Genomic DNA, 23,634 nt, shown 5'->3' on the forward strand with positions numbered 1-23,634 from the left:
AGCAATATTGAGAATAAATTACCTCGGCATTATCGGCACTAACATCGCAGACGAATTCCCTATGAAATCGAGCCTTTGGCGCGAGATTTTCACGAGCTGATAAATTGGACGACGGAATTGGCAGCAGGGGTGATGGTTGCTTGATGGGGCAGAATCGAGTCACAGGAAAGTGAACGTGTAAAGGACGAAATGTCGCTAGGGCTGACGCTATAATTGCCACGTGATGTATTGCCGAAGGCGTTATAAGCCCTGCGAAAGTCTCGGATTTCGTTCTTTTTTCGTCCTTTCTGAATTTATCCAAAGCGCGTTAGCATATAATTTTTATCGCATAAAAAGTTCGCATTTCTACATAATGTTATTCTCGCAAAACACACTTTTATTCTGTATTCTTCGTTCTTTATTTTCACGATAAAATGAAAGATATGTTGTGTTCTGGTGTTAGGTATATTAGATATATTACATTAGATCGAAGTTTCCAAGGGTACGTTCCTAATTTTCGTAACTGCACATTTATTCGGAACGAAATATCTCGGCGCATACGGAAATGGAGGAACAAGACGAGTGTCAAGAATGTCAGAGGAAATTCCGGGAACGCTGTTCGACTTTTAGATCGCGGCATCGCAACGAGGAACTTTCACAGAATTTCGCGAACCAATTAAATCCTGAATTCAGACAGGCTCAAGGCTCCTCGACACGCTCGTTAGAACTTTAAACGAAACCAGGATTTCGCTTCGGGAATTTTTTTAATTTCACTCAAATACTCCAGATACACGGGAAGGAAATACTGAATTCCTCCCCGCGATTCATTCAATGTATCAACATCCAATTTAAAGAGAGATTTTTAAACCTCCGTCAACAATAGGAACGCTGAACGTCCCGATGTTCAATTACCGGAATCATCGCGAAACCGTTCAACAAAAAATTCTTTCAACGTGAGGGGCTTGATGAGAAAGAGAGAAAAATGTCTAAACCAATTTCGATGGTTGTTAACCGGAAGTGTACAGAATGCGATAGATAAGCCACGCCGCAAGAAAGACGATGCGAAATGAAACCGTTGAATAAGATTCGCGTCGTTTGCTATCTTGACAAAGGAGAATACACCGTCGATCGCTATCCTCGAGATACTCATCCTATGAAACAGCGCGGTAGCCTCGCATCCCGCGAGATTGGATTCTCAGTCTGTTCCTCCCTTATCTATGTCGTTCTTGTGCCGAGCGACAAGAGTAAGTAGTGCGACGACACATTCTGTACTACCGTACTTGACGTTAACGAAGCTCATCCAATAATAAAAATCTTCATAAAACACTCAAGAGCTAGCCGCGAGCGAAAAGTTGTCATCTAGAAACGGGAACAACGAAGCGAGGAGCTGAGTCTATGTATCTTGCTATATGCGACTTCATAACTTTCCAGCAAACTTTAACGTCGGATCCAATCAAATCTCGTACGATGTTACTCAGAAAATTAACGGGACATTTTTTCCTACCTGTATCCTGGTTTGCTCTTGTTGGTCTATCCGGATAAGCAGGAGGAAGTAGCGGGCAAAGAGAACGACTGAAAATGCACGACTGTAGGATGGAAAAAAGTGTGTACTCTGGTTTGAAAAGAAGAGAAAGAGAGATAGAGAAAGAAGTGAGAGAAGAAAAGAGGGAAAATATATCGGAGATTCCTTCTGAACGGACGGCCAGACGCGAAGAAACTTTTCTATCACCGGCTCTCACCGGCAATACAATTAAAAAGATTGCGAAAGTTCGTAGTACGCGAGCGGCCGGTCTTCAGGTCGTGCGAGCCTAACTTCGCGCTTCCGAAGCCTTCTCTTAGTTTGCTGACGCCGACTTTGTTTGTCTTCCAATCGACGGACAGGATACCCGGATACGCTCGCGTCGAAGGGATTTTACCGAAGCCGAGTGCCTTCTTACGCTTCTAACCTCGTAATACTTTCTCAACCGTTTGTTCGGCTCGCCACTTGCCTCAAAACTTTCGTTTCGTTCCATTCGAAGGTGATTCACTGCGAATCGAACAGTCTCTACGCCTTTTCTTGAGGAGGTTTTTAGACATTTCACCCTTTTCACGCGTGTGAATGGTACTGAGAAATTTGCTTCGACGAAACAGTTTAATTACAAGGAAGATATTGTATATCCTTTTTTTAGAAAGTTAGGTATTTCTAAAATGATATCGTCAGTGAGTTTGACACTTTTTCTTATGTTAACAAGGTCGTTAGGTGTTAGACGTTGGAACGAATCATCTTTCCGAGAGACGTGTATTTTAAGAAGTAGTATCGGAGATAGGAAGAAGAACATAAAGTTGTTGGTCGTATATGAATTATTTACACGTAGAATTGAAGAGGAGAACGTACCTAAAATTTAAGCAGGTAGGTATTTTTGTGCTCCTTTTTCAAAATTCATACATCTCGAAGTGTTCATACCCTTACGTAAAGTCAACATCAATTTTAACTAGCAAAGAAACGAGATCAAATGTCGTCAGGCTTCAAAATGTTTAGATTCATTTGGATTCATTTCCGATTCCAAATATACTTTGAATTTTTAAGAGATATTCCTTTCCTTATAGATAGTAAAAAAAGAGAAAAGATAGTAAATACTGAAAGAAGTATTAACGCGGCTTTTCAAACATATCTCTTAAAATTCGAAAAGTTCAAAGTATTTTCATTAAATAACAATCTGAATTCTAACTAATAATAGAAAGATATAAAGGGTGCGTTCATTCTGGAATATTCGAAATTCTCTAGTGGTCACGAGATATTTTAATTGAAGGAACGCGGTATTGAAGAAGCGAATTTTTCGCGAAATATTTTTCAGCGTGCTCGCGATTTCCATTGACCAATATTTTGCGGAACATTTCGTTGGCAACGTCACGATTCCTGGAATGGATTCTAAATTTTCAAGAAACTCTCTTTCATATTTAAATGTGCGCCTCCCGTGGAATCACCCGGCCCGTCGAACACATGACAGCTGCGACATATTTCAGAATGAAACTACGCTCCCGATGTATGCGAAAAGCTGGCTTATTCATCTTCCTTAGACATTTCACGATAACAACACGGAGACGAATGCACTGAGCCTGCTTTTTATAAACGAATCGCGAACTCGTTTATCGCACAAATTGTTAATAATTGTTAACAATTATGAAACGTTTATTAAAGGTTTTATAAAGTGTTGATATTGTATTGTTGATTTCATTAAAATTCTAGAAATAAATGGAAATATCGTACGAATAAAGTAGACTGAATTATTGTTGAAATATGTTTTTTAAATAATTTATCGAGCTTTATATTATTTTTACTTTTTATTTTACAATATTTACAACACGTATATTTTGTATGGAATTATTTTCATACGTGCTATTTATTTACTGCTTCATTTTAATCCAATATGAAAATGAACCTATATCTCTTACAATTATATATCTTGTAAAACCAATGTATTGTATTACAAAATCAAGATTCCAATCGATGCTGAAATTAACATGACATGTAACAATTGCATCTTCACCGCACACTCAGATCATTGTTCTCAATATAAGTACGTTCAAATTACAATAATACCTATCGTTAAGAAAATAAATAATACGTTATAAAACTCAAAGTGGAAGAGTAATACAGAAAATACTGAGTAAAATATTTGTATCGCTTCGTTTTGCTACTTTCGAAGGATTCCCTCATGGACGGTCGAATTGAAATGAAAGCTAGCGGCGATTTTATTCATCCTTGTTACCCAGCTGGCCACATGTAATATTCGTCTTCCGTGGGAACGACGTTCATGAGCCGATAATACAGGGACGTTTTGGCGTGGAAAGCCACAAAGTAAAATATCGGGCGTATCATTGCTAATATTTTTCTCGATGGAAACGGTTCACGGTCTCGCGGCACGGTCGGAGGAGGAGATCCATGGACCGGAGGCGATAACTCACTTCCTGGAGAATCCTTAAGGGCGCCTAGGCGAAGTCGGAACGGAAAGAGAGAAAGGAAGGGGGAGGGTCGAAGAGAATAACTCAAATTTATGAGGTGCAGAGCCAGACTGAATTCCCGTTCGTAGCGTTCACCCCTCGAGTCCACTTATACTCAACCGTTCCCGAATGGTTCAGCCCTGTATTCGTGCCCGTCGTTCGTCGATAGCTTATACATCGCGTTAATCTATCGCCTCCATAACCTCCGATGTTCCTCTGTACCTCGTTCGTTAGAAATTCACCAACGATCGTTGTTTTATTTCCAACTTAACACCTCGTTTGTCGAATTCCAGAATTTATTTTAAAACCAGAAGTAATAATCACGCGTTATATGACAATAACAATCTAGCATAACAATCTTCTCGTGTTATATGATAGAAACGTAAGATATAGAAACGTAAGCTTCTGCTTTAATTGTGATTCTGAACTAATTCTTAATAAGTGGGTTGCAGATAGGTTACGCTGAATGTCTGAACAATTCGCTTCTATTCCAGAGGTTCGGTGCTTTAGTCCGATTACTTCTAAAAATTTCACGCCGACGCTGCACGTTGCAACTGCCAGCAGCTATAAATTCTCAAGTCTCATACTTCTTGGAAATTTGGTTTGAAAAGTATTAGGGAAGCCAGGTCTAGGAGTATCATACATAAATCACCATACTTTTGCTCTTCCCTTATCATCCAAGGATTTTACGACGTAGTAAAAATTAATCCCTCGCAGGGATATTTTCCACGACGTTGCTGCGTCATCTTTCCAAACTTTTCCCCCTATTTCAATAATTATCTATTATCCATACAATCTATCGTGAGATCTTAGCCTCCGATTATCCGAATGATCGCGAAACGATCTCCCGCCATCTTAAAATCTAACATTTGTCAAATCAAACTATTGTAATATTGATGATCTGTGTTCCATCACAATTCCATCATCGATAATAATAATATTTCTACACGGAAAATAAGAGCTGTTATGTCAGAAGAAACGAAAAAGGAGTATCACAGGATATAAATATTACGGAGTGAATTATTTCCGTTTAATCTATACGAAACCGATGTTTCGATTAGAACTTAAGATTCGTGCAGAAATACTGATACAAGCAATTCATGACTCAGTTTCCCATCCATTCTAATATTCTTTCTTTGATTTAATTTGTAGAGACGTCTCTTAATAAAAAATTGAAAGAGGTTTCAATGCTCGTTACTAAAAGGGTTTAAAATCTTCTTAAGAAGTGGAATGTTAAATAACAAACCTATATTTAAAATAGCAATTTAATGAACATAATTATATCCTGTATTCGAAATAATTATACCTATCAGATATTCTATATTCATTCTATATCGAAGATATTCCATACCAAAATCATGGATAACTCACACTCTTCACTCATCTCTTCACACTCCTTTACTCTTTCGATTCTCCAAAATTTGAGACATTTCTATTTGTTGAGATATGTATAATTTTCTGTGCTGGACTGGGTCAAATGCGTAGTAAAGATGCTTGTATGTGAGTATCAGTGTGTGGAGGTATGTGTCTGCGCGGCGTCCCGAAAAAACAGATGACTGTAAACTAGACAGTCGGTTAAGAGTCGGTTAAGAGTCGGGTATGGAAGAAAGTGCTGAGACGCGTGCAAGTATGTATCGATGAATATATAAGGAATCGCCCATGAAATAAATATATTACTATTTTAATATGAATCGTTAGTGTAAATTTAGTGTTCCTATAACATTATCTCGGCTCCAAAGATCCACAATTCTCAACAGTATTTTTCATCATTCTACTTCACACGCTCTTCACTCGATCTACAAAAATTCTAGCATTATCGTCCACTATATCGTCCGCAATACATCCGCGCAAATTACTCGCAGACCCAGCGTTCGATAACGCTAATGCCAGGTAAACGCCGAGTCTGAAATAAATAGACGGGGAGTAAAAAATTTGTTGGAAGATCCGGCGCGCGTAATGAACTCGTTAGAGGCAATTCTTACGTGGTGTCCCCGGTGCGCACCGGCGAATCCCAATTTGCTTTCGCTGACGCTGTATCCTTTCTCGCAAATAAACGCGCCCTCCTAAACGCAGACGATTCGCGTGACACGCTCGGATCGGCCGCAACGCGTACACACACACACACGCGCGCGCGCATGTATGTATGCACTGGTACGCATACATAGATATGTTCAGACTGGTGCTATCAGTGTCATTATTAGCACGGCTTGATTTCCGGCTGGCTGGTGGTCGAAACTCGCCGTTCGATGCGAAGTCACGCGTGTACATGATCGTTCACGTATCCACGCGCACACGCTTATACACGTGTACGCCTATAGATATACATGGTGTCCCTTGATTCAAAAGCCAAACTTTATCGGTGTGTTCTATGTATATATTAAAGCAGAAAATGTTACTACAAACATAAATAATTTAAGAATTTATTAAAAAATATTTATAAAATACTAAAAAATAAGAAATATAGAAAAGACGATATCATCCCATTGGATTTTTATATGCGGTTAACTTTAAAAAGAAAAGGAAGATGTGCATAAAATAAGATGTGGTAGAATATGACTGACCAAGAATAGAATATAGTGGCAAAGTTCGAGTATCGGATACTATATGTGTCTGACCACCCTGTATATATATATATGCACACGTACGTAACGCGTATATAACTGGAATACGTGCGCATATAAAGCCCACAAAGTGTGTAGACATAGCGGATAAACGTGCACCTATGCACACCACGAGTTATCGATCGGCCGTGACTTTAGACAGCGGCTTTACGAGCGATTCACTCAGAAGGTAGAAACGGTATTAGCGTGACATGCCGAAAGCGTGTTTACGGTTTTAGGATAAGGGTTGCAGAGGGATGAAGCAGGATATGCAGACGGTAAACGACGAAAGAATCAGCCGTTTCACGATGTATCCGTAATACTCTACTTAAGTGATGCCCTGCTTCGACAGACGGCATCATCGCACACTGAATACTTCATGCATTCGAGTCCAGTGTGGAACGGGAACGCATGTGTTCGCTGCAATCCAGTCAAGTATACGATTATCTTGTTACCGGGTCGAGAAATAAGGTTGACGTATGTTGAATAAACCATTCGTTGGACAAAGAAAATGAAAACGGGGAAAGAACGATCAAACTCGGTTTGCATTTTCGACGATCAATCGACGAAGCTCGACCAACATGCCCGGAGATTGGAGCCACAAATTTAGCGAAAATTCCGCTCGCTTCGATGGAGAATTGGGTTTTCGTAGCAACAATAACGCATTTCAGAGCAACGCGTGCATAATACTTTCATGGGTCGACGTACATATATTTAATACCAAAATCAAATAAAAGGAGAGAAATTGGTAACATAAAATTGATTGAAAACGTATTGAATTTTAAGATCATTTCTCTGTGAAGCATGAAAGATGTGACTTACTATGAACTCTTTATCTGATTTTCAAGTAAATGTATTATATTAAATGACTAGATAAATTCACCATGTATCGGTACCCATGAAATACATTTATATAGTATCTCATTGATATAACGAGGGTAAAAAGGAGGGTTTTGTTATCCCATTGTTAATTAATTCGGCGAGCTCGAATTGACATTTCAACAATTTCCAGCGACCCGCTTCCAAACAATCGGCGCGTTCGTGTCTCGATTCGCGCAGTCGAATTGCTCAGCCAGCCGAACATGTGTATCTGATATCTGCGCATTTAAATGCTCATTTCTTTACAATATTTAGTCGAACGAAATGAATGCGTTATGTGCGGCAGTAAATTTCGCAGCAGACTGTTTTGGAACGTATTGACAATTCGCGGCTCAACGGACGCGGTGAATGATATATTCCGCGCGGGCCGATAATTGATATAAATGTTAAGTTATTAGCGAATAATAATAGCAATGGTAATAGAGTGAGAATCGACAGCATTTCATGACGACAAATCACCGAAGCCAAAAACACACAATACGGGCCCCGATCGATCGCCGCGCAGATAAATCCTCGGTACGTAAAGCGTCTGACGTTTATCGCAAAATTTACGCGGTAGAACCAATAGGAATTTAAATAGATACGGATACTCTGTCCCCTTTTTGGTCACAGAAACGTAAGTTTATAATGTCGAAATTCGTGTGCCATTATTGGAAAGTACGACCATTGCCATTGAATTGTATTTAGAAAGTTATATATGATTATATAAAGTTATGTATGGCACGTATCTTGGATTATCTCTGCAGTCAACGAAAGCATAAAAAAGTATATATTTTATCGATTATGTGAAATCGGCTTTTCCAAAAATCAATTCTTGTATGAGTAATTTAATTTGATATCGTTAATAGAGTCTCTGAGAATCCATTTCTACCCTCTAGCACTAGTGCACTTTACAGAATCAAAAAGAAAAGTCTTTTTACAAAAACTTTCTCAGAGAACTTCCTCCGCGCGAAGCTCTCCAGCGTAGAGTACATCAACGAAGTTGGCCACTTCTCGCGAAGAAAAAGTGTGAAACTCGCCAATATTTACACCAATCTCTCGTTAGTATTGTAGAGGGAAGTTGTAATCGAATCCCGAGACAAGAGACACGCGTTCCTAGTAGCACGTAACTGGTTTATCGATGGTGTATTCTCCTGGCTAACGTGTTGAACGAGGAAAGAGAATGCAAGCTGGCTATCGGAAACTCTTGCTCTCCGGCAGTTCATGGTACGGTCTCAACGGACGAAACCAGAAATAATGGCATTAAGAAGCCCCTGAGGGCTAGAGACTGCAGCCTCCTAACTGTTAGCCACCCCTTTCTGTCCCCTGTTCGACTCACAGCCCCTTTAGACCAGTCAGATCACCGTGACTGCGACAATGTACGACAATGATGACTTTGCTAACGTAGAATCGTTGTGTCCACGACGCTCTAACCACATCCAACTTCCTGTTCGCTTCGAGATAGCGCGTATCAGCTGGTAAGACGATCTTATAAGGGTTGAGAATCGAATTCTTTCCGATCAAATTCTACATGTCGAGAGAACCATCGGGACAAGGCGCCGATGTCGAGGCTGGATAATCACCTGGTAGCATCTAGCCTCGAATGAGTGACACCATTAAATTTAACGAACGAACTTGCTCGATGGGCTGAAGACTTTTTTTTACTTCTCTTTTTTTCCCCTCTTTCCTTTCTTTGAAAACGTGCGTAGGATAAGGGTGCAAAGATAGCGTGGTGTGTGTGTGTGTGTTTTTAAAGGGAGCAAAGGGAAAAGAGACTGCCGACGTGTGAAATGTTCTGGAACTCGTAAGGAGGTCGTATTGAATGAAGTTCTTTTCAGGGTTTACTGGTTTAGAAAATATGGGTTTCGTTATATAGGAAGGTAAAAAGTATGAGTCGGGATCCCAGTATATTGAATTTTATGATAAAAATCTAGCGTATAGTTGGTGAAGTTATATGCTCCAAGCATTTTTCACAATTCTAGATTATCTGCTCTTTAGTTGATCCTTCATAGTTCGATTTTCAAATTAAAATCCTGATTATGTAATTAAGAAATAACGAAATAACTGTTATTTTGACTTAAGTATTTTTTTTAATATTCAGCAGAATCTTTTAATTTCGTAATCACCTACAATTTTAAACTTTTCGTTACTTTACTAAAGATACCTAAACGTAGTTGCCAATTACCCTCGTCCGATTTAATTATATCAGTCGAGAAACTTCACAAGCGCCATCGAGACAACGATAAGATTTTTCGCGCGCAAGGTGGTCCGGATTCGTACGCAGGCACATACTACGGCACAGTTTACGAGCACTTTGTGCAAATTGGTGGTAAAGTTAGCGTCTTAATATACATTGGTTAAACTGTTCAACGAAGTTTGCGAACAGACGAAGCGCGATGCTCGGTCGGTCCACTTTGCGAAGCCATTTCGAAGTCCATAATTAATCTCATCTTATAAAATCATAGCGAAACGATTAGTACGGCAAATTAACACGATACGACAAATTTCTTTCGAATCTATCGCACAGTCATTCTGGAAACTTCATTCGAATCGTTACAAGACAAAATGACAACATTGACGATCGTTGAGACGAGAACGAATGCTTTCACATTCGAACACAGCTACGTGCTTCTCTTTTGTTTTCATTTTCGACGTACGTTTCTTTTCTGATTTTCTTATATTACACCGGGAAATCGTACAAACCACCGCAAAAACTGAACACTGTAAACTTTATATCAAGTGTTTATCGAACTGCGATATTAAAAGAGAAATTCACGTGCTCGCAGCCATTACCGCGTTCGTAATTGGATCCAGAAGTATTGGTAATACGTGCACCAAAGTGGCGGAACAGGTGTTAATAGAACTGAAACGAATGATGCGTTTTATATCGCTTTATCATATTATTTCAATGAATTCTCTCAATATTATGATTTCTTGTTACTCTTTCCTCTTTTTTCTTTTCTTTGCTTTCCAATAAAAGTAACGACAAGAAAGATAGAACGAAGCAATGAATGGTTAATCGTCGAAAATTTTCTGGAGATCGCGTGGAGAAGCCGGGAGAGTTACGAGGAACATTCAAATGACGATGCTTCCAACTGACAAACTTTCATTACTTCTCGTTGGAAGTTAAGCCGAAAGCCAATCGGAAAACGATATCCGATAACGTAAATCTTCCGGTGCACGCCACCCGGCATGGCGTGTGTGCACGGGGACGAGCATCGAAAGACACGCGAATTCGACCAACTCTTTGAATATTCTGCGACCGTACGAGGAAAAGATAGGGCTGTTACGGGGCGGTGCACGAAATCAAACGTTCTGCAGAACTTCTGGACATCACGTGATGCCGATATCGCGCATACAATACCGTAAAAATTCATGGAAGACAGAACAAGGTTTACGGAAATGTAAACACGCTTTCGATTAGTTCGAACGACTAGGTTGTATCATAGGTAGCTGGGAAGATGCGATTTAGTTATCTTTTACTCGATTTATCCATATTTTTGAAGTACCTACAATCTTGGCTGACTGAAAAATTCATTATTTGTCCTTTCACGTTTAAAACCTTCATTCAAATTAACACCACGTAATCTCCATCAATTATAAATACCAATTAATTCCAGTATTCGTTCCATATCTAATAAGGATAAGCGCTGGAGAATAAGGATAATAATTACGGTTGCGCGAGATAATAGTTGCAGTATTAATTAATAAGGTTACCGTTAATTGCGTTTTGGATTTTCTACATGTATTATAATTGGGTAATGTACAATCGCGTAATCTTCACATCAACCTACACAACGTACACTCGCGTAAATTTCAAAGAAGTTTGTGCTGCCATTGCTCTACCATTTCGAAACACCTGAAAAACTGAAATTTTATTATTTGTTCGCACTGTCTCTCTTTTCATTAACTTCGAAACTAAAATTTGACGTTTCAATGTTTTAACATGTTCTTAAAAATAGATAAGCGCTAGCTAAGCAACAAAAACTTTTATTTAACTTTTATTTAAAAAGGATAGTATACCAGTCTTTTTATATTCGAAAGCAAAAATAAAAATAAGAGAAAAGACAGTGCAGAACCTTCGTGAACGAGTTTAGCGAAATTCCAGGGCACATCATTAGGTTAGGATGGAGCGCAATACATAAGACAGCAGGCTGATGCCGCGTGTTGGCGATGGTTGTGCTCGTGCCTGGCACGTCGTGGGTCACGAGCTTGCTATCTAGCCGTATAAAACGGCCTCGACAGAGAAAGGGTAGCGAAGAACGTGGCGTTTCAGGAGAGGTCGCGTTTCTCAAATGGATCTTTGTCAATAAATAAACCATTCTTCGTACTCCGTGAGCAACCGGTCCCATTTTTATTTATATGCACGCCAACAACAAGATATTGGTCGGAAAAGCGGAAATTACGCGAAACGCGTGGAGATCTCGCACGGAACAAAAAGGTTGCTTAATATATGGATATGAATAGAGAAAAATGACGAAGGGAACAGGTTTGATATATCTTTTCGTTGTGCTTTTCTTTTCTTTTCTCCTTTCAGTCACGAGGCTGGTGCATGGTTGTTCTACGCTCTGCACAATCGTAAAAATTCTCGCGTTTTGTTTAAACTACGATTATTCATTGGTAAATTCTTTCTAACGCTTCCAATCCTTGTTTCTGCGTGATTTTTGGTTATTTGGATATATTTTAATTATTTATTTAAAATTTGTTACTTTTAATAGAAATATTGAATTTACGCAGGAATATTTTGGTTAAAAATGTTTGCTTCGAAATAACAGTTGGTCGTTCGTGATAAGTGGTTAATGTTAATGGATTTGGTGTGTTGGTTATCTATTAAAATTACAACGATCGATCGCTTACGTTAAAAGGAATACTCTGGTCTTGTAGCAATTGCCGTCAGAGAATATGGTAATGCGGATGACTAGGTGTCAGCTGTGAGACAGAAACACCGCTGGCTCGTTACAAAATTCTGTATCTAATGTATCAAATCCTGAAATATGAGCCAGGCTACCCTCGTTTTCTGAAGAATCCGTCTAGCTACGATATTAAATCTCTGCGTTCTGGTTGACAATCTTCCTGTCACCTAATCACTGTGCATTCTTAACGATCGAAGAATTTCTAAATAGAAAGAAACGAAATCTGTGATCAAAAATTGAGTACCCTTTTCGATCTAATCAGGTAATTTCAACACGAGTGTTCTTTAATCACCTATTTCCTGTGCATAACACAGATACCACGAGAAATCCAATTTGCAGGTTGAAGAAAACGAAGTAAACGGAGATACGTTTATTCAGCAGTAACTCGTACGACTATGGTTTCAAGCGCTCGTATAAACTTTCAGAATTACGTTAGAATAATTAGTCAAGGCTTGATTACCCTCTGGAACGTTGGTGCGCCGATGATTCGGCGAGCTTCGTTCCAACAACGCCCAAACGAGTGTTCCATTCTCTCCATCATCCTTTTTTTCTTTCTACTTGGTGTTTCACTCGCTGGCTTCGTTCTTTTTCTTTCCTCGAAGAGAAAGTAATCCCCGCGAGAAAAAGCATCCGATCGGCACTAGGTGTTCCAGCTAGGGGACTTCTTATTCCCAGAACAACGGTGTCAGGCTATCGATCCCGCATCGAACGACAGCCACGACGTGTATTGATAGTCCTGGCAACGGCGGGTTGTTTGCTCGCAACATCGAATTTTCCGTGAAAGTTTACCGCGCGTTCTCTTCGAGCCGACGAAGAAGCTGGAACCGGCTTACGAGCCGCTGAATAAACGGATCAACCCTCCTGCGTTTGCGTCTCTTTGCGAGCTACTTAAGTTCTTTACTCACCACCGCCTTGTTCCGCACCTCTGCTCTTCGTCATTCCGCATCATTATTCGTCGGAATGTTCGCAGGAAACGTAGAACTGTCGGGAAAACCTCGCGCGAGGAAACGTTGTTGTTGGAATTAGCGAGCTATGGCCTGTCTAAACGATTCCGGCGGTCTTTCGAAGATCCACGAAAGCAGCGCCCGATGTTTGTCGATCAGCGGACGTGATTTGAATTGAACAACGAATTGAAATTGTATGTTATTATTGTATTTGTTATCCTAAATATATATACGTATAAAAATTTCAATATGTTGATGAAAAATTACTCTTGAAGTTATAGTAAATTTGAGAGAGTTTACATGTATAAATGCATTTCTTGACCGAAGAAGAGTTGCCTGTGGTAAAAAAAGTACCATTATCCTAATATCTATCCAATAATTATCCCTGAATAAAGATGATTCGTGACATAAAAATGTGATCAAAATTCCATCTTCGTCGTTTCAAAATTCAACCTTCGTTCGATCCGCATTAAAATATATCTAATACATTCCATTTACCGGAAAATCCACTGAATCACCGAAATCATTCCGGGAAAGTGTATACTTCGAACAATTATCGAGCGTGGAGATTGCATCGGTGATTCCTTACAAACTTTAAAGGGTGGATTTCGCTCGCGGATAACCAGAGCTGGTGGTGCTCGGATCTCTTATTTTCCGTTTGCCAATGGAGAAAAAAAGAATCGTGTTCCGATGAAAAAGCTTTGCGAAACTGTGTAGTTTACCTCTTAAGTCGCGGCCGATAAAGTCGGCGGAGGAGGAATGAAGGACATGAGCGGAATAGAGAGAGAGAGAGAGAGAGAGAGAGAGAGAGAGAGTGAATGAGTGAGTGAAACGAAACGAAACGAAATGGGGAAGAACGAGACACGAGTCGGGGCAGAAACGAAACCAGCTCCGTACGCAGATGTGGAAACCCGAGCCTCTGAGCTTGGTGCTCAAAAATGAATTTAAGCTGAACGATGCCTGCGCGGAGCGCCGGAAACTTTTGCGGAAAATTATGTGAGATGCGCGTATACTCTCTGCCTAACGTGGCCAGACGCCCTCCATCTACGTTCCACCCTCTCCAGCTCCCCTTTTTTTTATTTATCCTTTTTCTTCTGTATTTCCTACTCCTCCTAGTTCCCTTTTTGACCTTTTTCCGTGACGGCGAAAGAGGAAGAATCACCGTACCGAGTCGAGATTCCGCGGCTCGTTTCTATTTAATTCTCAAATGCACGCCGCAACTAGACGAATTTTCGTTCCCCTGCGCGTCCGCGATACGCGAGCTCCGCGTTTTTGCAAGCTCGTGCGAGATGTTTGGCGAACGTATTTGAGGAGGAGAATTAAAGCGTTGTAACGCACCGGTGAAAAGGAATCCGCGCTACATATAGTACATGCATACTATATACATATGTACGTGTATCTTGTCCTTCATTTTTATGTTTTTCTGAAAAATATGCTATATATGTACGCGAAGTTGGGTTAGACATTATGAGAGTTATTAAATGAGAACAACAGGAAAAAGACATTTTTTTCAATTTTCTAACTGTTATGTCACTCGGTAATTAAAAGGATATGAAACTGTTAAAGAAGAGAATAATCTAAATCAAAAGTGATTTGAAGATATAAACCCTTTGAAAATAGGAAATTAATGTTATTTTAGTTTAACTTAATTAATACAGCTTTATGTAATTAACATTCTTAATATTTTACCAATATTCGAAAAGACGACGAAAACACGTATATAATTCCCAAATCAAACAAAAAAAGTAGCTTCGATGCGGAACTGGGTGATACCGCCGAATATAAAAATTGCTCTCCTATGAAAGATAGAAAATATGGCTTATATCGTGTTGTTCACCTGTGGTCTTCGAATGAAATTTTCAATCTAATCTCTATTTGGTTTAATTATTATTTCATGTTTGTTTGTATCTTTTCTCAGTGAAAAAATGTTGATTAATTTAGCCACATGTAGATTTTTTCTTAAAATAAGAAGCAGACAAAGAGGGAAATAATTTAACGAAATAGCAGTTTATCAGGAAGTCGCTGTATATTTCATTAAAACCGCGTTACCAGCGTACATTGTTTTTATTTCCTTGTCGTATATTTCACGATTATTATGTTTTTACCGACGCGATCGGAAAAATTCTAATTGGCGCGGTTCTCAAATTAATCCGACCGCTGCTTTTCCCTATTATAGCCACGACTATTATTATTTCGAGCTCGGTTCGGTCCCGACTTACATGCCGAGTTCTTTCATCGACCGATAATTATTATTTCTAATTATTGCCGACAGCGAAAGAAAAATATATATACATATATACATATACGTATGGTTAGAGAGGGAAATGGGAGGGAACTCGGCACTACGTCCAAACAAATTCGTCGTGCGATATTTAGCCTTTTCGCCGCGCGTAATTGAACGAGTCGACAATTTTACCTGCAACTCTATTATTTCGTTCAATCAATCGAATTGTACCAGCGAATTATAATTAATATGAACGATTTACAGGGATAGAAATAAAAAATACTAGAAGTAAAAAAAGGCATTTATGAATCAAGGAGGTCCATTGCTGTGGAACGATCGATTGTATTTGATTAAACGCCAGTCTTGTATAACCTTGGCGAAATGAGGACGAATAAGAAATGGAGGTGATTCGTTGGTTGTGTATTTGTACATTTGTCGATAAATAAGTCGACGAAACTCGATGGTAGGCGAAAAATTGTAAAATCTGTGTACTCGAATTAACGAGAGGGGTAATTTCGAAATGGGTTACCGAAATACGCGAGGTTTTCGTTGAAGCAAACGAAAACACTTGGTCCGCCGATATTAATTGCACCAGTATTAATTTAATGGTACCTCGATGAAAACTTTATTCAATTAACGCTAATGGCCTCCAAAGGCTGCGCCTAATTGAACAAGGTAACGTAAATAACCTTCCCGATCTTCGAACTTCCTCCGAGAGATAAAAGATCTGATGAAGACTGACGGGAGATCGTAAGCGAATCTTCGAATGCTACGAAAAGAGAAATACGATTCTTAACCAAGAACCGCGAAAAAAGATAAAACTTACGACAAAAAATTATACAAACGTTAAAGAATTTGGAATTGAATCGAACTGTGAATTAACACTTGAGTATATACGTGTATGTCTACGTCATATTTCTAAAACAAATCTGTCGCCGTGTGTATGAGAAAGTTGATATTTAACTATACTCGAAGTTAGTCTTGTACACAGTATAACTCGTTGGTATTTCGTTTAGTCTAGACCTTATTCTATTAGCATCTAACAGCGTTTCGGATAATCCTGAGGAAAGAGAAGCTGACAGAAATTCTCGCTTCATCAACGAGTCACATTAAAAGTGTGTCGCTAACCGAATTCGCTTGATTGTGCGTGAGAGTCGTTGCGACTGGTGTTCTGCACGGAATTATTCATTGTCATGTCCTGACTCACCGTAACATTCGTGGTCTCAGGCTGCCGCTAAGGGACAATTTCGAAAATACAGAATTAACTTTGTCGTTACATTACTCCATGCTTGTTGCCTCCAGATACCAAACTTTGATATTCCGTAAAATAATTGCGTACGGTTTGATAAGTGTTTTTCCTCTGAAATTAATTTCCCGAGTTTAAGGGAATAGATACTTATAATTATCAATTTATCTAGTACAAACTAGAATCATATTTTTATATTTCCTTTTGCACTATTTTATTGAGATCAAAATCTAATTAGAAAAGTTACAGCACCAAATTTTCTATAAAGTTTTGTATGTGACATATAGTTTGCTAGTAAAACTAAATAAACCATTGTCATCCTAACTGGAGCAACCGTCACGTGTTACACTGAAGGAGTACTATTACCCAACAATCGCAGATATACTTTTAGAACCATTGTGTCCGGGTGAACAGCTCGTCGACGAGCTTCCTCGTGGATGCAACGTGCGTTGGAATCAGAGACGAGGCTCGAAGCGGGAAGTCGAAATGTTTTGAACGACGAAGATTTAATACAGCTCGCTGCATACTGAATCTGTAGGGACAGAGGGGTGTTGGTTGCGATAGAACGCGACGTGGGACGCGAAATGGCTGGAATAAAAAGGAGAAACTCATCGAAGTCCCCGGTTGCTGGCTCGCTTTTACCCTCGATCGTCCGTAAAGGGAGCACCAAGATAAGGGGGCAAGAAAGAAAGGAGAAAGTGAACGAAACAGGAAATGAGCGAACAGGAAAGGAAGAGGATGAAAAAGAGAGAGTGGAAGGAATAAGGGCATTCTCTGGAAATCCTAGAGCTGCTTGTGTAGCGGCGCTTCTGTTACCGGAGGGGTAAATCGGTATAGTTTCGTTTAAATCCACGTCGTTTTACGAGCTGGCGATACAGTGGGGGAGGGGAGAAGAAAAACGAACAAAAGAAAAAAGAAAAGAGTGGGAAACCTTTCACGAGACGGTAGGGCGAGCTCGTACGCGATCCTCCATCAACGCTGTTTATTTTAGAATGTTCCGTTCGTCTCCGTAAATGCAATTACGGTCTTCCTGCGGGAATCGATTATCGCATTAGATTATTCCGTCTACTCATCGGCTTCTTGAACGTCAGGGATTTAAATGGAAACGATTTCGGCCGTCGCGTCAGGGTTGCAATGCGTCAACGACGCACAATGCGAGTATGAACATCACTGTCCATGTTGGAGTATTTCTACTTTCAAAATTGAATTTATTATTTTTGCAGAAAGTAAAGATATTTTCAGAGAAAGCAAAGAAGTAAGTTTTGTAAATATGTGAACTGTTATGATGACCGTCACTTGTATTTTAAATCAATCAATAGTGATATCACCCATGTAAAGGATTTTTCAAGCACTAGACACATGAAATGGGATTCACGAGCTAATATCATAGTTCTGGTATCTCCGAATTTCTCTAAATATTTATATAATTGCATGTAAACAACAAATTTCCCTGCATCTTGCTAGGAAGTACAGTTATTAGCACAGTACAATATGTCTGATCATAGACTGTTTATTTCTACTTACTTGAGTATTAGTCCACCTCTGACATTTCTCGTGAAAGTAATATAAGGAAATGCTAATGTAAGAATGAAAATACAATATATTGAAAGATATTTCAAGTAAAATTTGTTCAAAATTCTTAACTCTACAAAGTTTTACATGAATTTTGTGTGATGAAGGATGACGAAGTTATTTATACCCACCTCAAACTACGTCAAATCGATAATACTTAACGTGTATTTAACGTTATGTAAATATCGTAAAGTTTGAATTCCCTTTATCTTCGATAGTATCTCTTATTTTTCGAAACGCATAATTCTCGACGACATCGTTGGCTACGCGCCCGTAATTGGAGGTCGCCGGTTTCCACGGTGCTCTACACCCAAGAACTTTGTGACAAATGTCAGAGCAGCAAAATGCAAAAAGTCCGCGTAAAGGGTACACTCTTGACCCAGTTCCGGACGCCCTTTTAAATTAGTTCGCCAAACAAGAGAGCCAGTTGGAGCGACGGGGAGAAGAAAACTGTCGCGGGAAATGATACGAGGTGTGTGAATGTGTGTGTGCGTGTTGCGAAAAGGGAACGGCTGCTGGTGGTAGAAAGGGCAGGACTCGTAAGACAGCAATCTACAACACGGCCCACCGAGAGCTGTAACACCACTAGAATCGAACTTGTAATAAGGTACACCTCGCCCACTCACCAGAAGTCGATTGCTCCTCAGGGACAACAACCCTGCTTCGCGTCTTTCTCCGCTTGTTCCTTCTACAACCTTTCGGTATTGTTCGTTTGTGGATCAACCGTGTGGAACATGGAAGCTCGGCAGAAATTACAACGACGCTTCGAATTGCATTACATATTATTCCAGGTTATTAATTTGTTCGCCGTTTGTAGAAGAGCGACTTAAATGAATAAAACTGCCTTTGTAGAATAAATTATAGGAAATTGGCTTACAACTTTCAGAATATTTAAATTTGTATAATAAATAGTATTTATATTGTTTATACAATTCTTCTAATTGCAATAGTTTTTCAGATATTGATAAAAAATATGTTTTTAATTGAATATCGAGAATAACGATATTCATCGATGTCTATCAGGTACAATATACACCCACTTCAGCACTAGAAAAAGTCAAATTCGTAAAGTTCGCAAATTTTAATCTTGAAATCAATCACAGTGGTATTGGTTTTTCGTATATAACTGTTAGTTGGCTTAATTCTTCATTATTGTATTCAATTCAACCGATATTGCGATAAAATTTCATGAGAAAAACCTATTGGACGAGAGTGTAATCATTGTTGAAGTTCATACGTATCTCGATTAGCTTTCAATATCAAAAATTATATTTTCATACCTATATTTTATAAATGTGTATAGAAATTTTACGCGTTGAACTGAATGAAAATTAATATCTCTGGTTTCTGGTTTAAATACATTTTGACGAGTGAGTAACGTCCATTCTAACCATTGCTCGATAATTAATTTTCTAAAATATCAGTAGCGAAATATTTTCGACGATATCTCATATAATTGACTGGCCGCTAAATCCATCGAAAAGTAGAATCAAGGAAATGTTTCCTATAATCGTAGCTTAAACGAGAAAGCAATAACTTGAGCGTGGAGGCACGACAAGAAAATCGTGAAGAACAATCTGAGAGGAAGATTAATATCGATTCAACGAGTCAAAGCCAGAGGGTGATTCCATTGAACAACTCGAGGACATCAAAGTATATCGGAAAGGGTTTTGCCATTCTTGCCCTAAGGATATTACGCGGACTAGCAAGAGGCAAAAGAGTAGAAAAGTTGAAATAATTCCGTGCCGGGGAAATGTGGTACAATCTTCTGTCTTTAACGGAACACCGAGCAACCAACCAGATATTGGAATGATCAAAGAGATCAACCCGAGGCCGAGGAATGTTTTAAGAATTTATATTGTTTCATTTTCATTTCGAGTGTTTGTTTTTAATTACACGTATAAAAAGATTTCAGTGACACCGTAAAATTGTTGATTCTTTTGACATTTTGGTTTCATACATACTATTTGGTGCTATTTTAACGAAACAGAAGAAATAAATAATAGAGACACTTTGTATGAAAATTATTACTTTTGAATATGATGATTTAAGGGCTTGCTGAATACAGTTTTTGTATTTTTATTTTATTATGCACTCCGTGTAAATTAATTTGATTGTTAATCTAGTAGATCATGTAAGGCTATGTTATGGACATTCGTTATTCCACGTTTCTACCATTTGTCTTAACCTAACCTTTCGTTTTTCACTCGCGCTTCAATATCTCGGCTTTCATCAAATTGAATTGTATTACTGTTTCTACTTCAGGGAGATCGAATCATCCCCTTTTCGTGTTTCGCCCTCGCTTCGCGTCCCACGCCTATCGATTATTTAAACATCTATTTTTACCTGTAACGTAAGTCAAGCCCATGAGTCATTCTCTCTAAACTCTTCTCCGAATATATTGTCGAATACGATTTCGAGTAGGTGCTTTAAATTCCTACGCAAAATCATATCGCGCTAAATTTTTATTGAAACCACATTCCATGCCGTCAAAGAAGAAGAGATCTATCGAACGAATCCAGGATCATCAAATGAGGAATGTTCAGACTTTGATTTAACTGGCAGAAGCGCACTGTGTGCTGCAACAAAGGTGCGTTAGGTGAAAAACAACAAGAGAAATAATGGAAAGACGTGCACTTTGTGAAAAACAGCGAAGGAGGTAAAGACTTGGCAATAGCGAGACGTCCCTAGTGTCAGTCTTTCCTTACGCTGTGATGCCTCCTCTGTTTTTTTAAAAGCTTCATTCCGTCTCTTTCTTTTTTCCTTCTATCTTTCTTTTTCATTCATCGTCCTTTCTTTTGTCGTATAATATTACTTGTTCTTTTGAAAGTAAAAAACGAGACGAATGTCGTCTAAGATGCTCAATTCTTTGGCATGTTTCGTGACTTTCAAAGCAACAGAATGTGGATTATTTCGATGAATAATCACCATCTCCGAGGTATGCCCCGGTGCTTTGGACACATTCCTCACCGTCTTTGAAGTATCGATTCGCCGCTGTTATCCTTTTTCTTCGCGAAAAGAAAGAAAAAAGGCACAGGTCCCACGATAAAACAATCACGCTTTGAGTCATTCTTCATTGAAGACGCAGCGCCACGTTGCTGCGTCTGCAAATCTCATATGCGACTGCTCTTTTGTTAGAAGCAACGAACAACAATCTGTTGGTCCAAGCGTTTTTGGCTTACAACCTCCGGTTCCCCTGTCGTGTCTGCGAAACAGTTAACGATATTCAAACAAATCCCTGTGTCGAGAACAGCCAGGTCTTAAATCCGGACGATAGCGTGGATGGATGTTTTTGTATCAATCTTTCCTTACGCTGTAAATATGACAATTTTGAAGAGGCCACGTGTTAGAATAAAATGTTATTCCATGCTCCTAACATGTGCTCTCATTATTAAAGAGCAAGCATAGTTATTTTCAACATACACACGCATAATCGCGTTCTTTTATTATCACAAAATTTCTTAAGTATGAGGAAAATATGAAAGAATGATTGTTAGTGTATGTGATTTCTCGCTTCAATGCTATAAAAATTAAAGGAATTCTAGTGCTATGTTCACGGAGCCAGCTTCGAATATTCTGCAATTATTACCAAAACACGCAGTAATAAAAGCAATAGCGCATAAATTTTTTCAACATTTTTCCATTTTTGCCATCCAAGATTCGAACGAGGAAGGACGGCAAGATCGGTCATCCTCCGCTTTCTTCTACCTCAACTGACCAACATTTTTCTGCGGCGTCCTAAATCAACGCAACCTTATCCGGTCGCCGACACGCCTCTCCGATGTTACTTTCGCCGTGGAACGTATTATGTAAACCGGCAAACCGAATTACGTTACGTTGACAGATGCAAACGGGACGAAACTGTCTCTTCGCCAACGAAGTCCATCGAGTGTTAATCGCATAATCTAATATGTACTCCCGCCTCCACGACGCCGCTTGTACTACAGTTTTTAGCTCATCCTCTCTACATTCTCCGCCGCCTTTGATTCTATTGCGCGCACCGTCCATCCTCTCTCCTGTCCGAATAATTCGAGTCTGTTCTCACGTGCTACTGCTGGTAGCAACGCATGACCGCCACTTCTATCGTTTCGTGCTTGCGGTCCTTTCGCAGGAAGTGCGAAGGAACAAAGCAGAGCCCGACTCCAAGGGTGGCAGGGGGTGAAGGTAATCCCTATTGTTTCTCCTGTCCCATAAATCCTACTAGCCGCTTCGCCTTTCCGCCTCTTGTGCTTCTGTACTTTCCTCTCTCACTCTCCTTCTCTCTCTCTGTCTCCTTCTCTCTCTGTCTCCTCTCTCTGTCTTCTTTGCACTTTGGTTACCGACAACACACCCCCGCACAACCCCAACCTGCTACAACTCCCGCTGTTCTCAATCCCCTTGCTATGCTTTTCTCGGCGGCGGGCTTCGTAAATCTCGGTCCAGCTGTGCTTTACGGCACACATGTACTTCCGGAAAGAATACAAGCGATCCTATCTCCGATTCCAAGGGGTTGCGTCCCACCCTCTACCGTCGCCAATCGTTCGAGGTAGTTAGGTTAACGTTCGATCCGGGAAATGTCTGATTTTTTCGTTTTACTAGGGGTAGCAAGCACGATCGAGGCTGAAGCGTGGAAATTTAACGAGGGTGATTTTATTGGTTGTATCTTGTAGTTGACGGCGCGCGGCAATGGTTAGTTAATTGAACAGTATATTGCAACGACCAGGGGTAACATTAGAGGGGAAAATCGGGGGATAGGTTTTTATTTATTTTTGGATCGTATGACTTTAATTTTCTTCCTCGGGCAGGAAAACTGACCTCTCTTCAAAATTTGTTGCGCTTTCACGAGTTCTGTTACGCTATTTCTACAGGGTTGTTTACGATCCATAACGCCTTCGTCGAGCCACTTAGGCTTCTGACACGTAGAAGGTTTTTTTTTGGTAATACCAAGAAAGGGTCACTACTAATTTATGACGTTAAGTTCTGACGTCTTTGTCGCGCCTCGCTTGTCGCTTTTTGCAGGTCGTACATTTATCATAGTTGTTTACAACGCGATCACGCGCTTTTGTTCTGGAATCTGCGGAAATGTAACCGTGACAATTTGTGCCTGTGAAATGATATACATATTTTAGCATGGTAATAAAACACTTTTCACAATTTCAATGTTTTCCTACGTTTGTTATTTATTACTTTTTAGGTTTCCTGGAATCTTCCAAGCGATTTAACTATTAATTCATAGTTAATTGTCAGATGTACCATTTTATTACAAATATCAACCAAAAATTCTACTTCTGTATCTGCAATACCTTATTCTTAAGAAAATTTAATAATTGGAAAAATT

General features: G+C 39.5%; 1 protein-coding gene across 5 annotated transcripts in view; it reads left to right on the forward strand.

Moving 5' to 3' along the window:
- Positions 1 to 23,634, forward strand: part of Rbp6 (RNA-binding protein 6) — a 766,744-nt gene that overhangs the window by 606,149 nt on the left and 136,961 nt on the right. The gene's annotated exons all lie outside the window — the stretch shown is intronic.

This window comes from Bombus flavifrons, chromosome 6 (assembly GCF_040668555.2).
Source record: "Bombus flavifrons isolate JBK064 chromosome 6, iyBomFlav1_principal, whole genome shotgun sequence".
In the NCBI taxonomy this organism is placed as follows: domain Eukaryota; kingdom Metazoa; phylum Arthropoda; class Insecta; order Hymenoptera; family Apidae; genus Bombus; species Bombus flavifrons.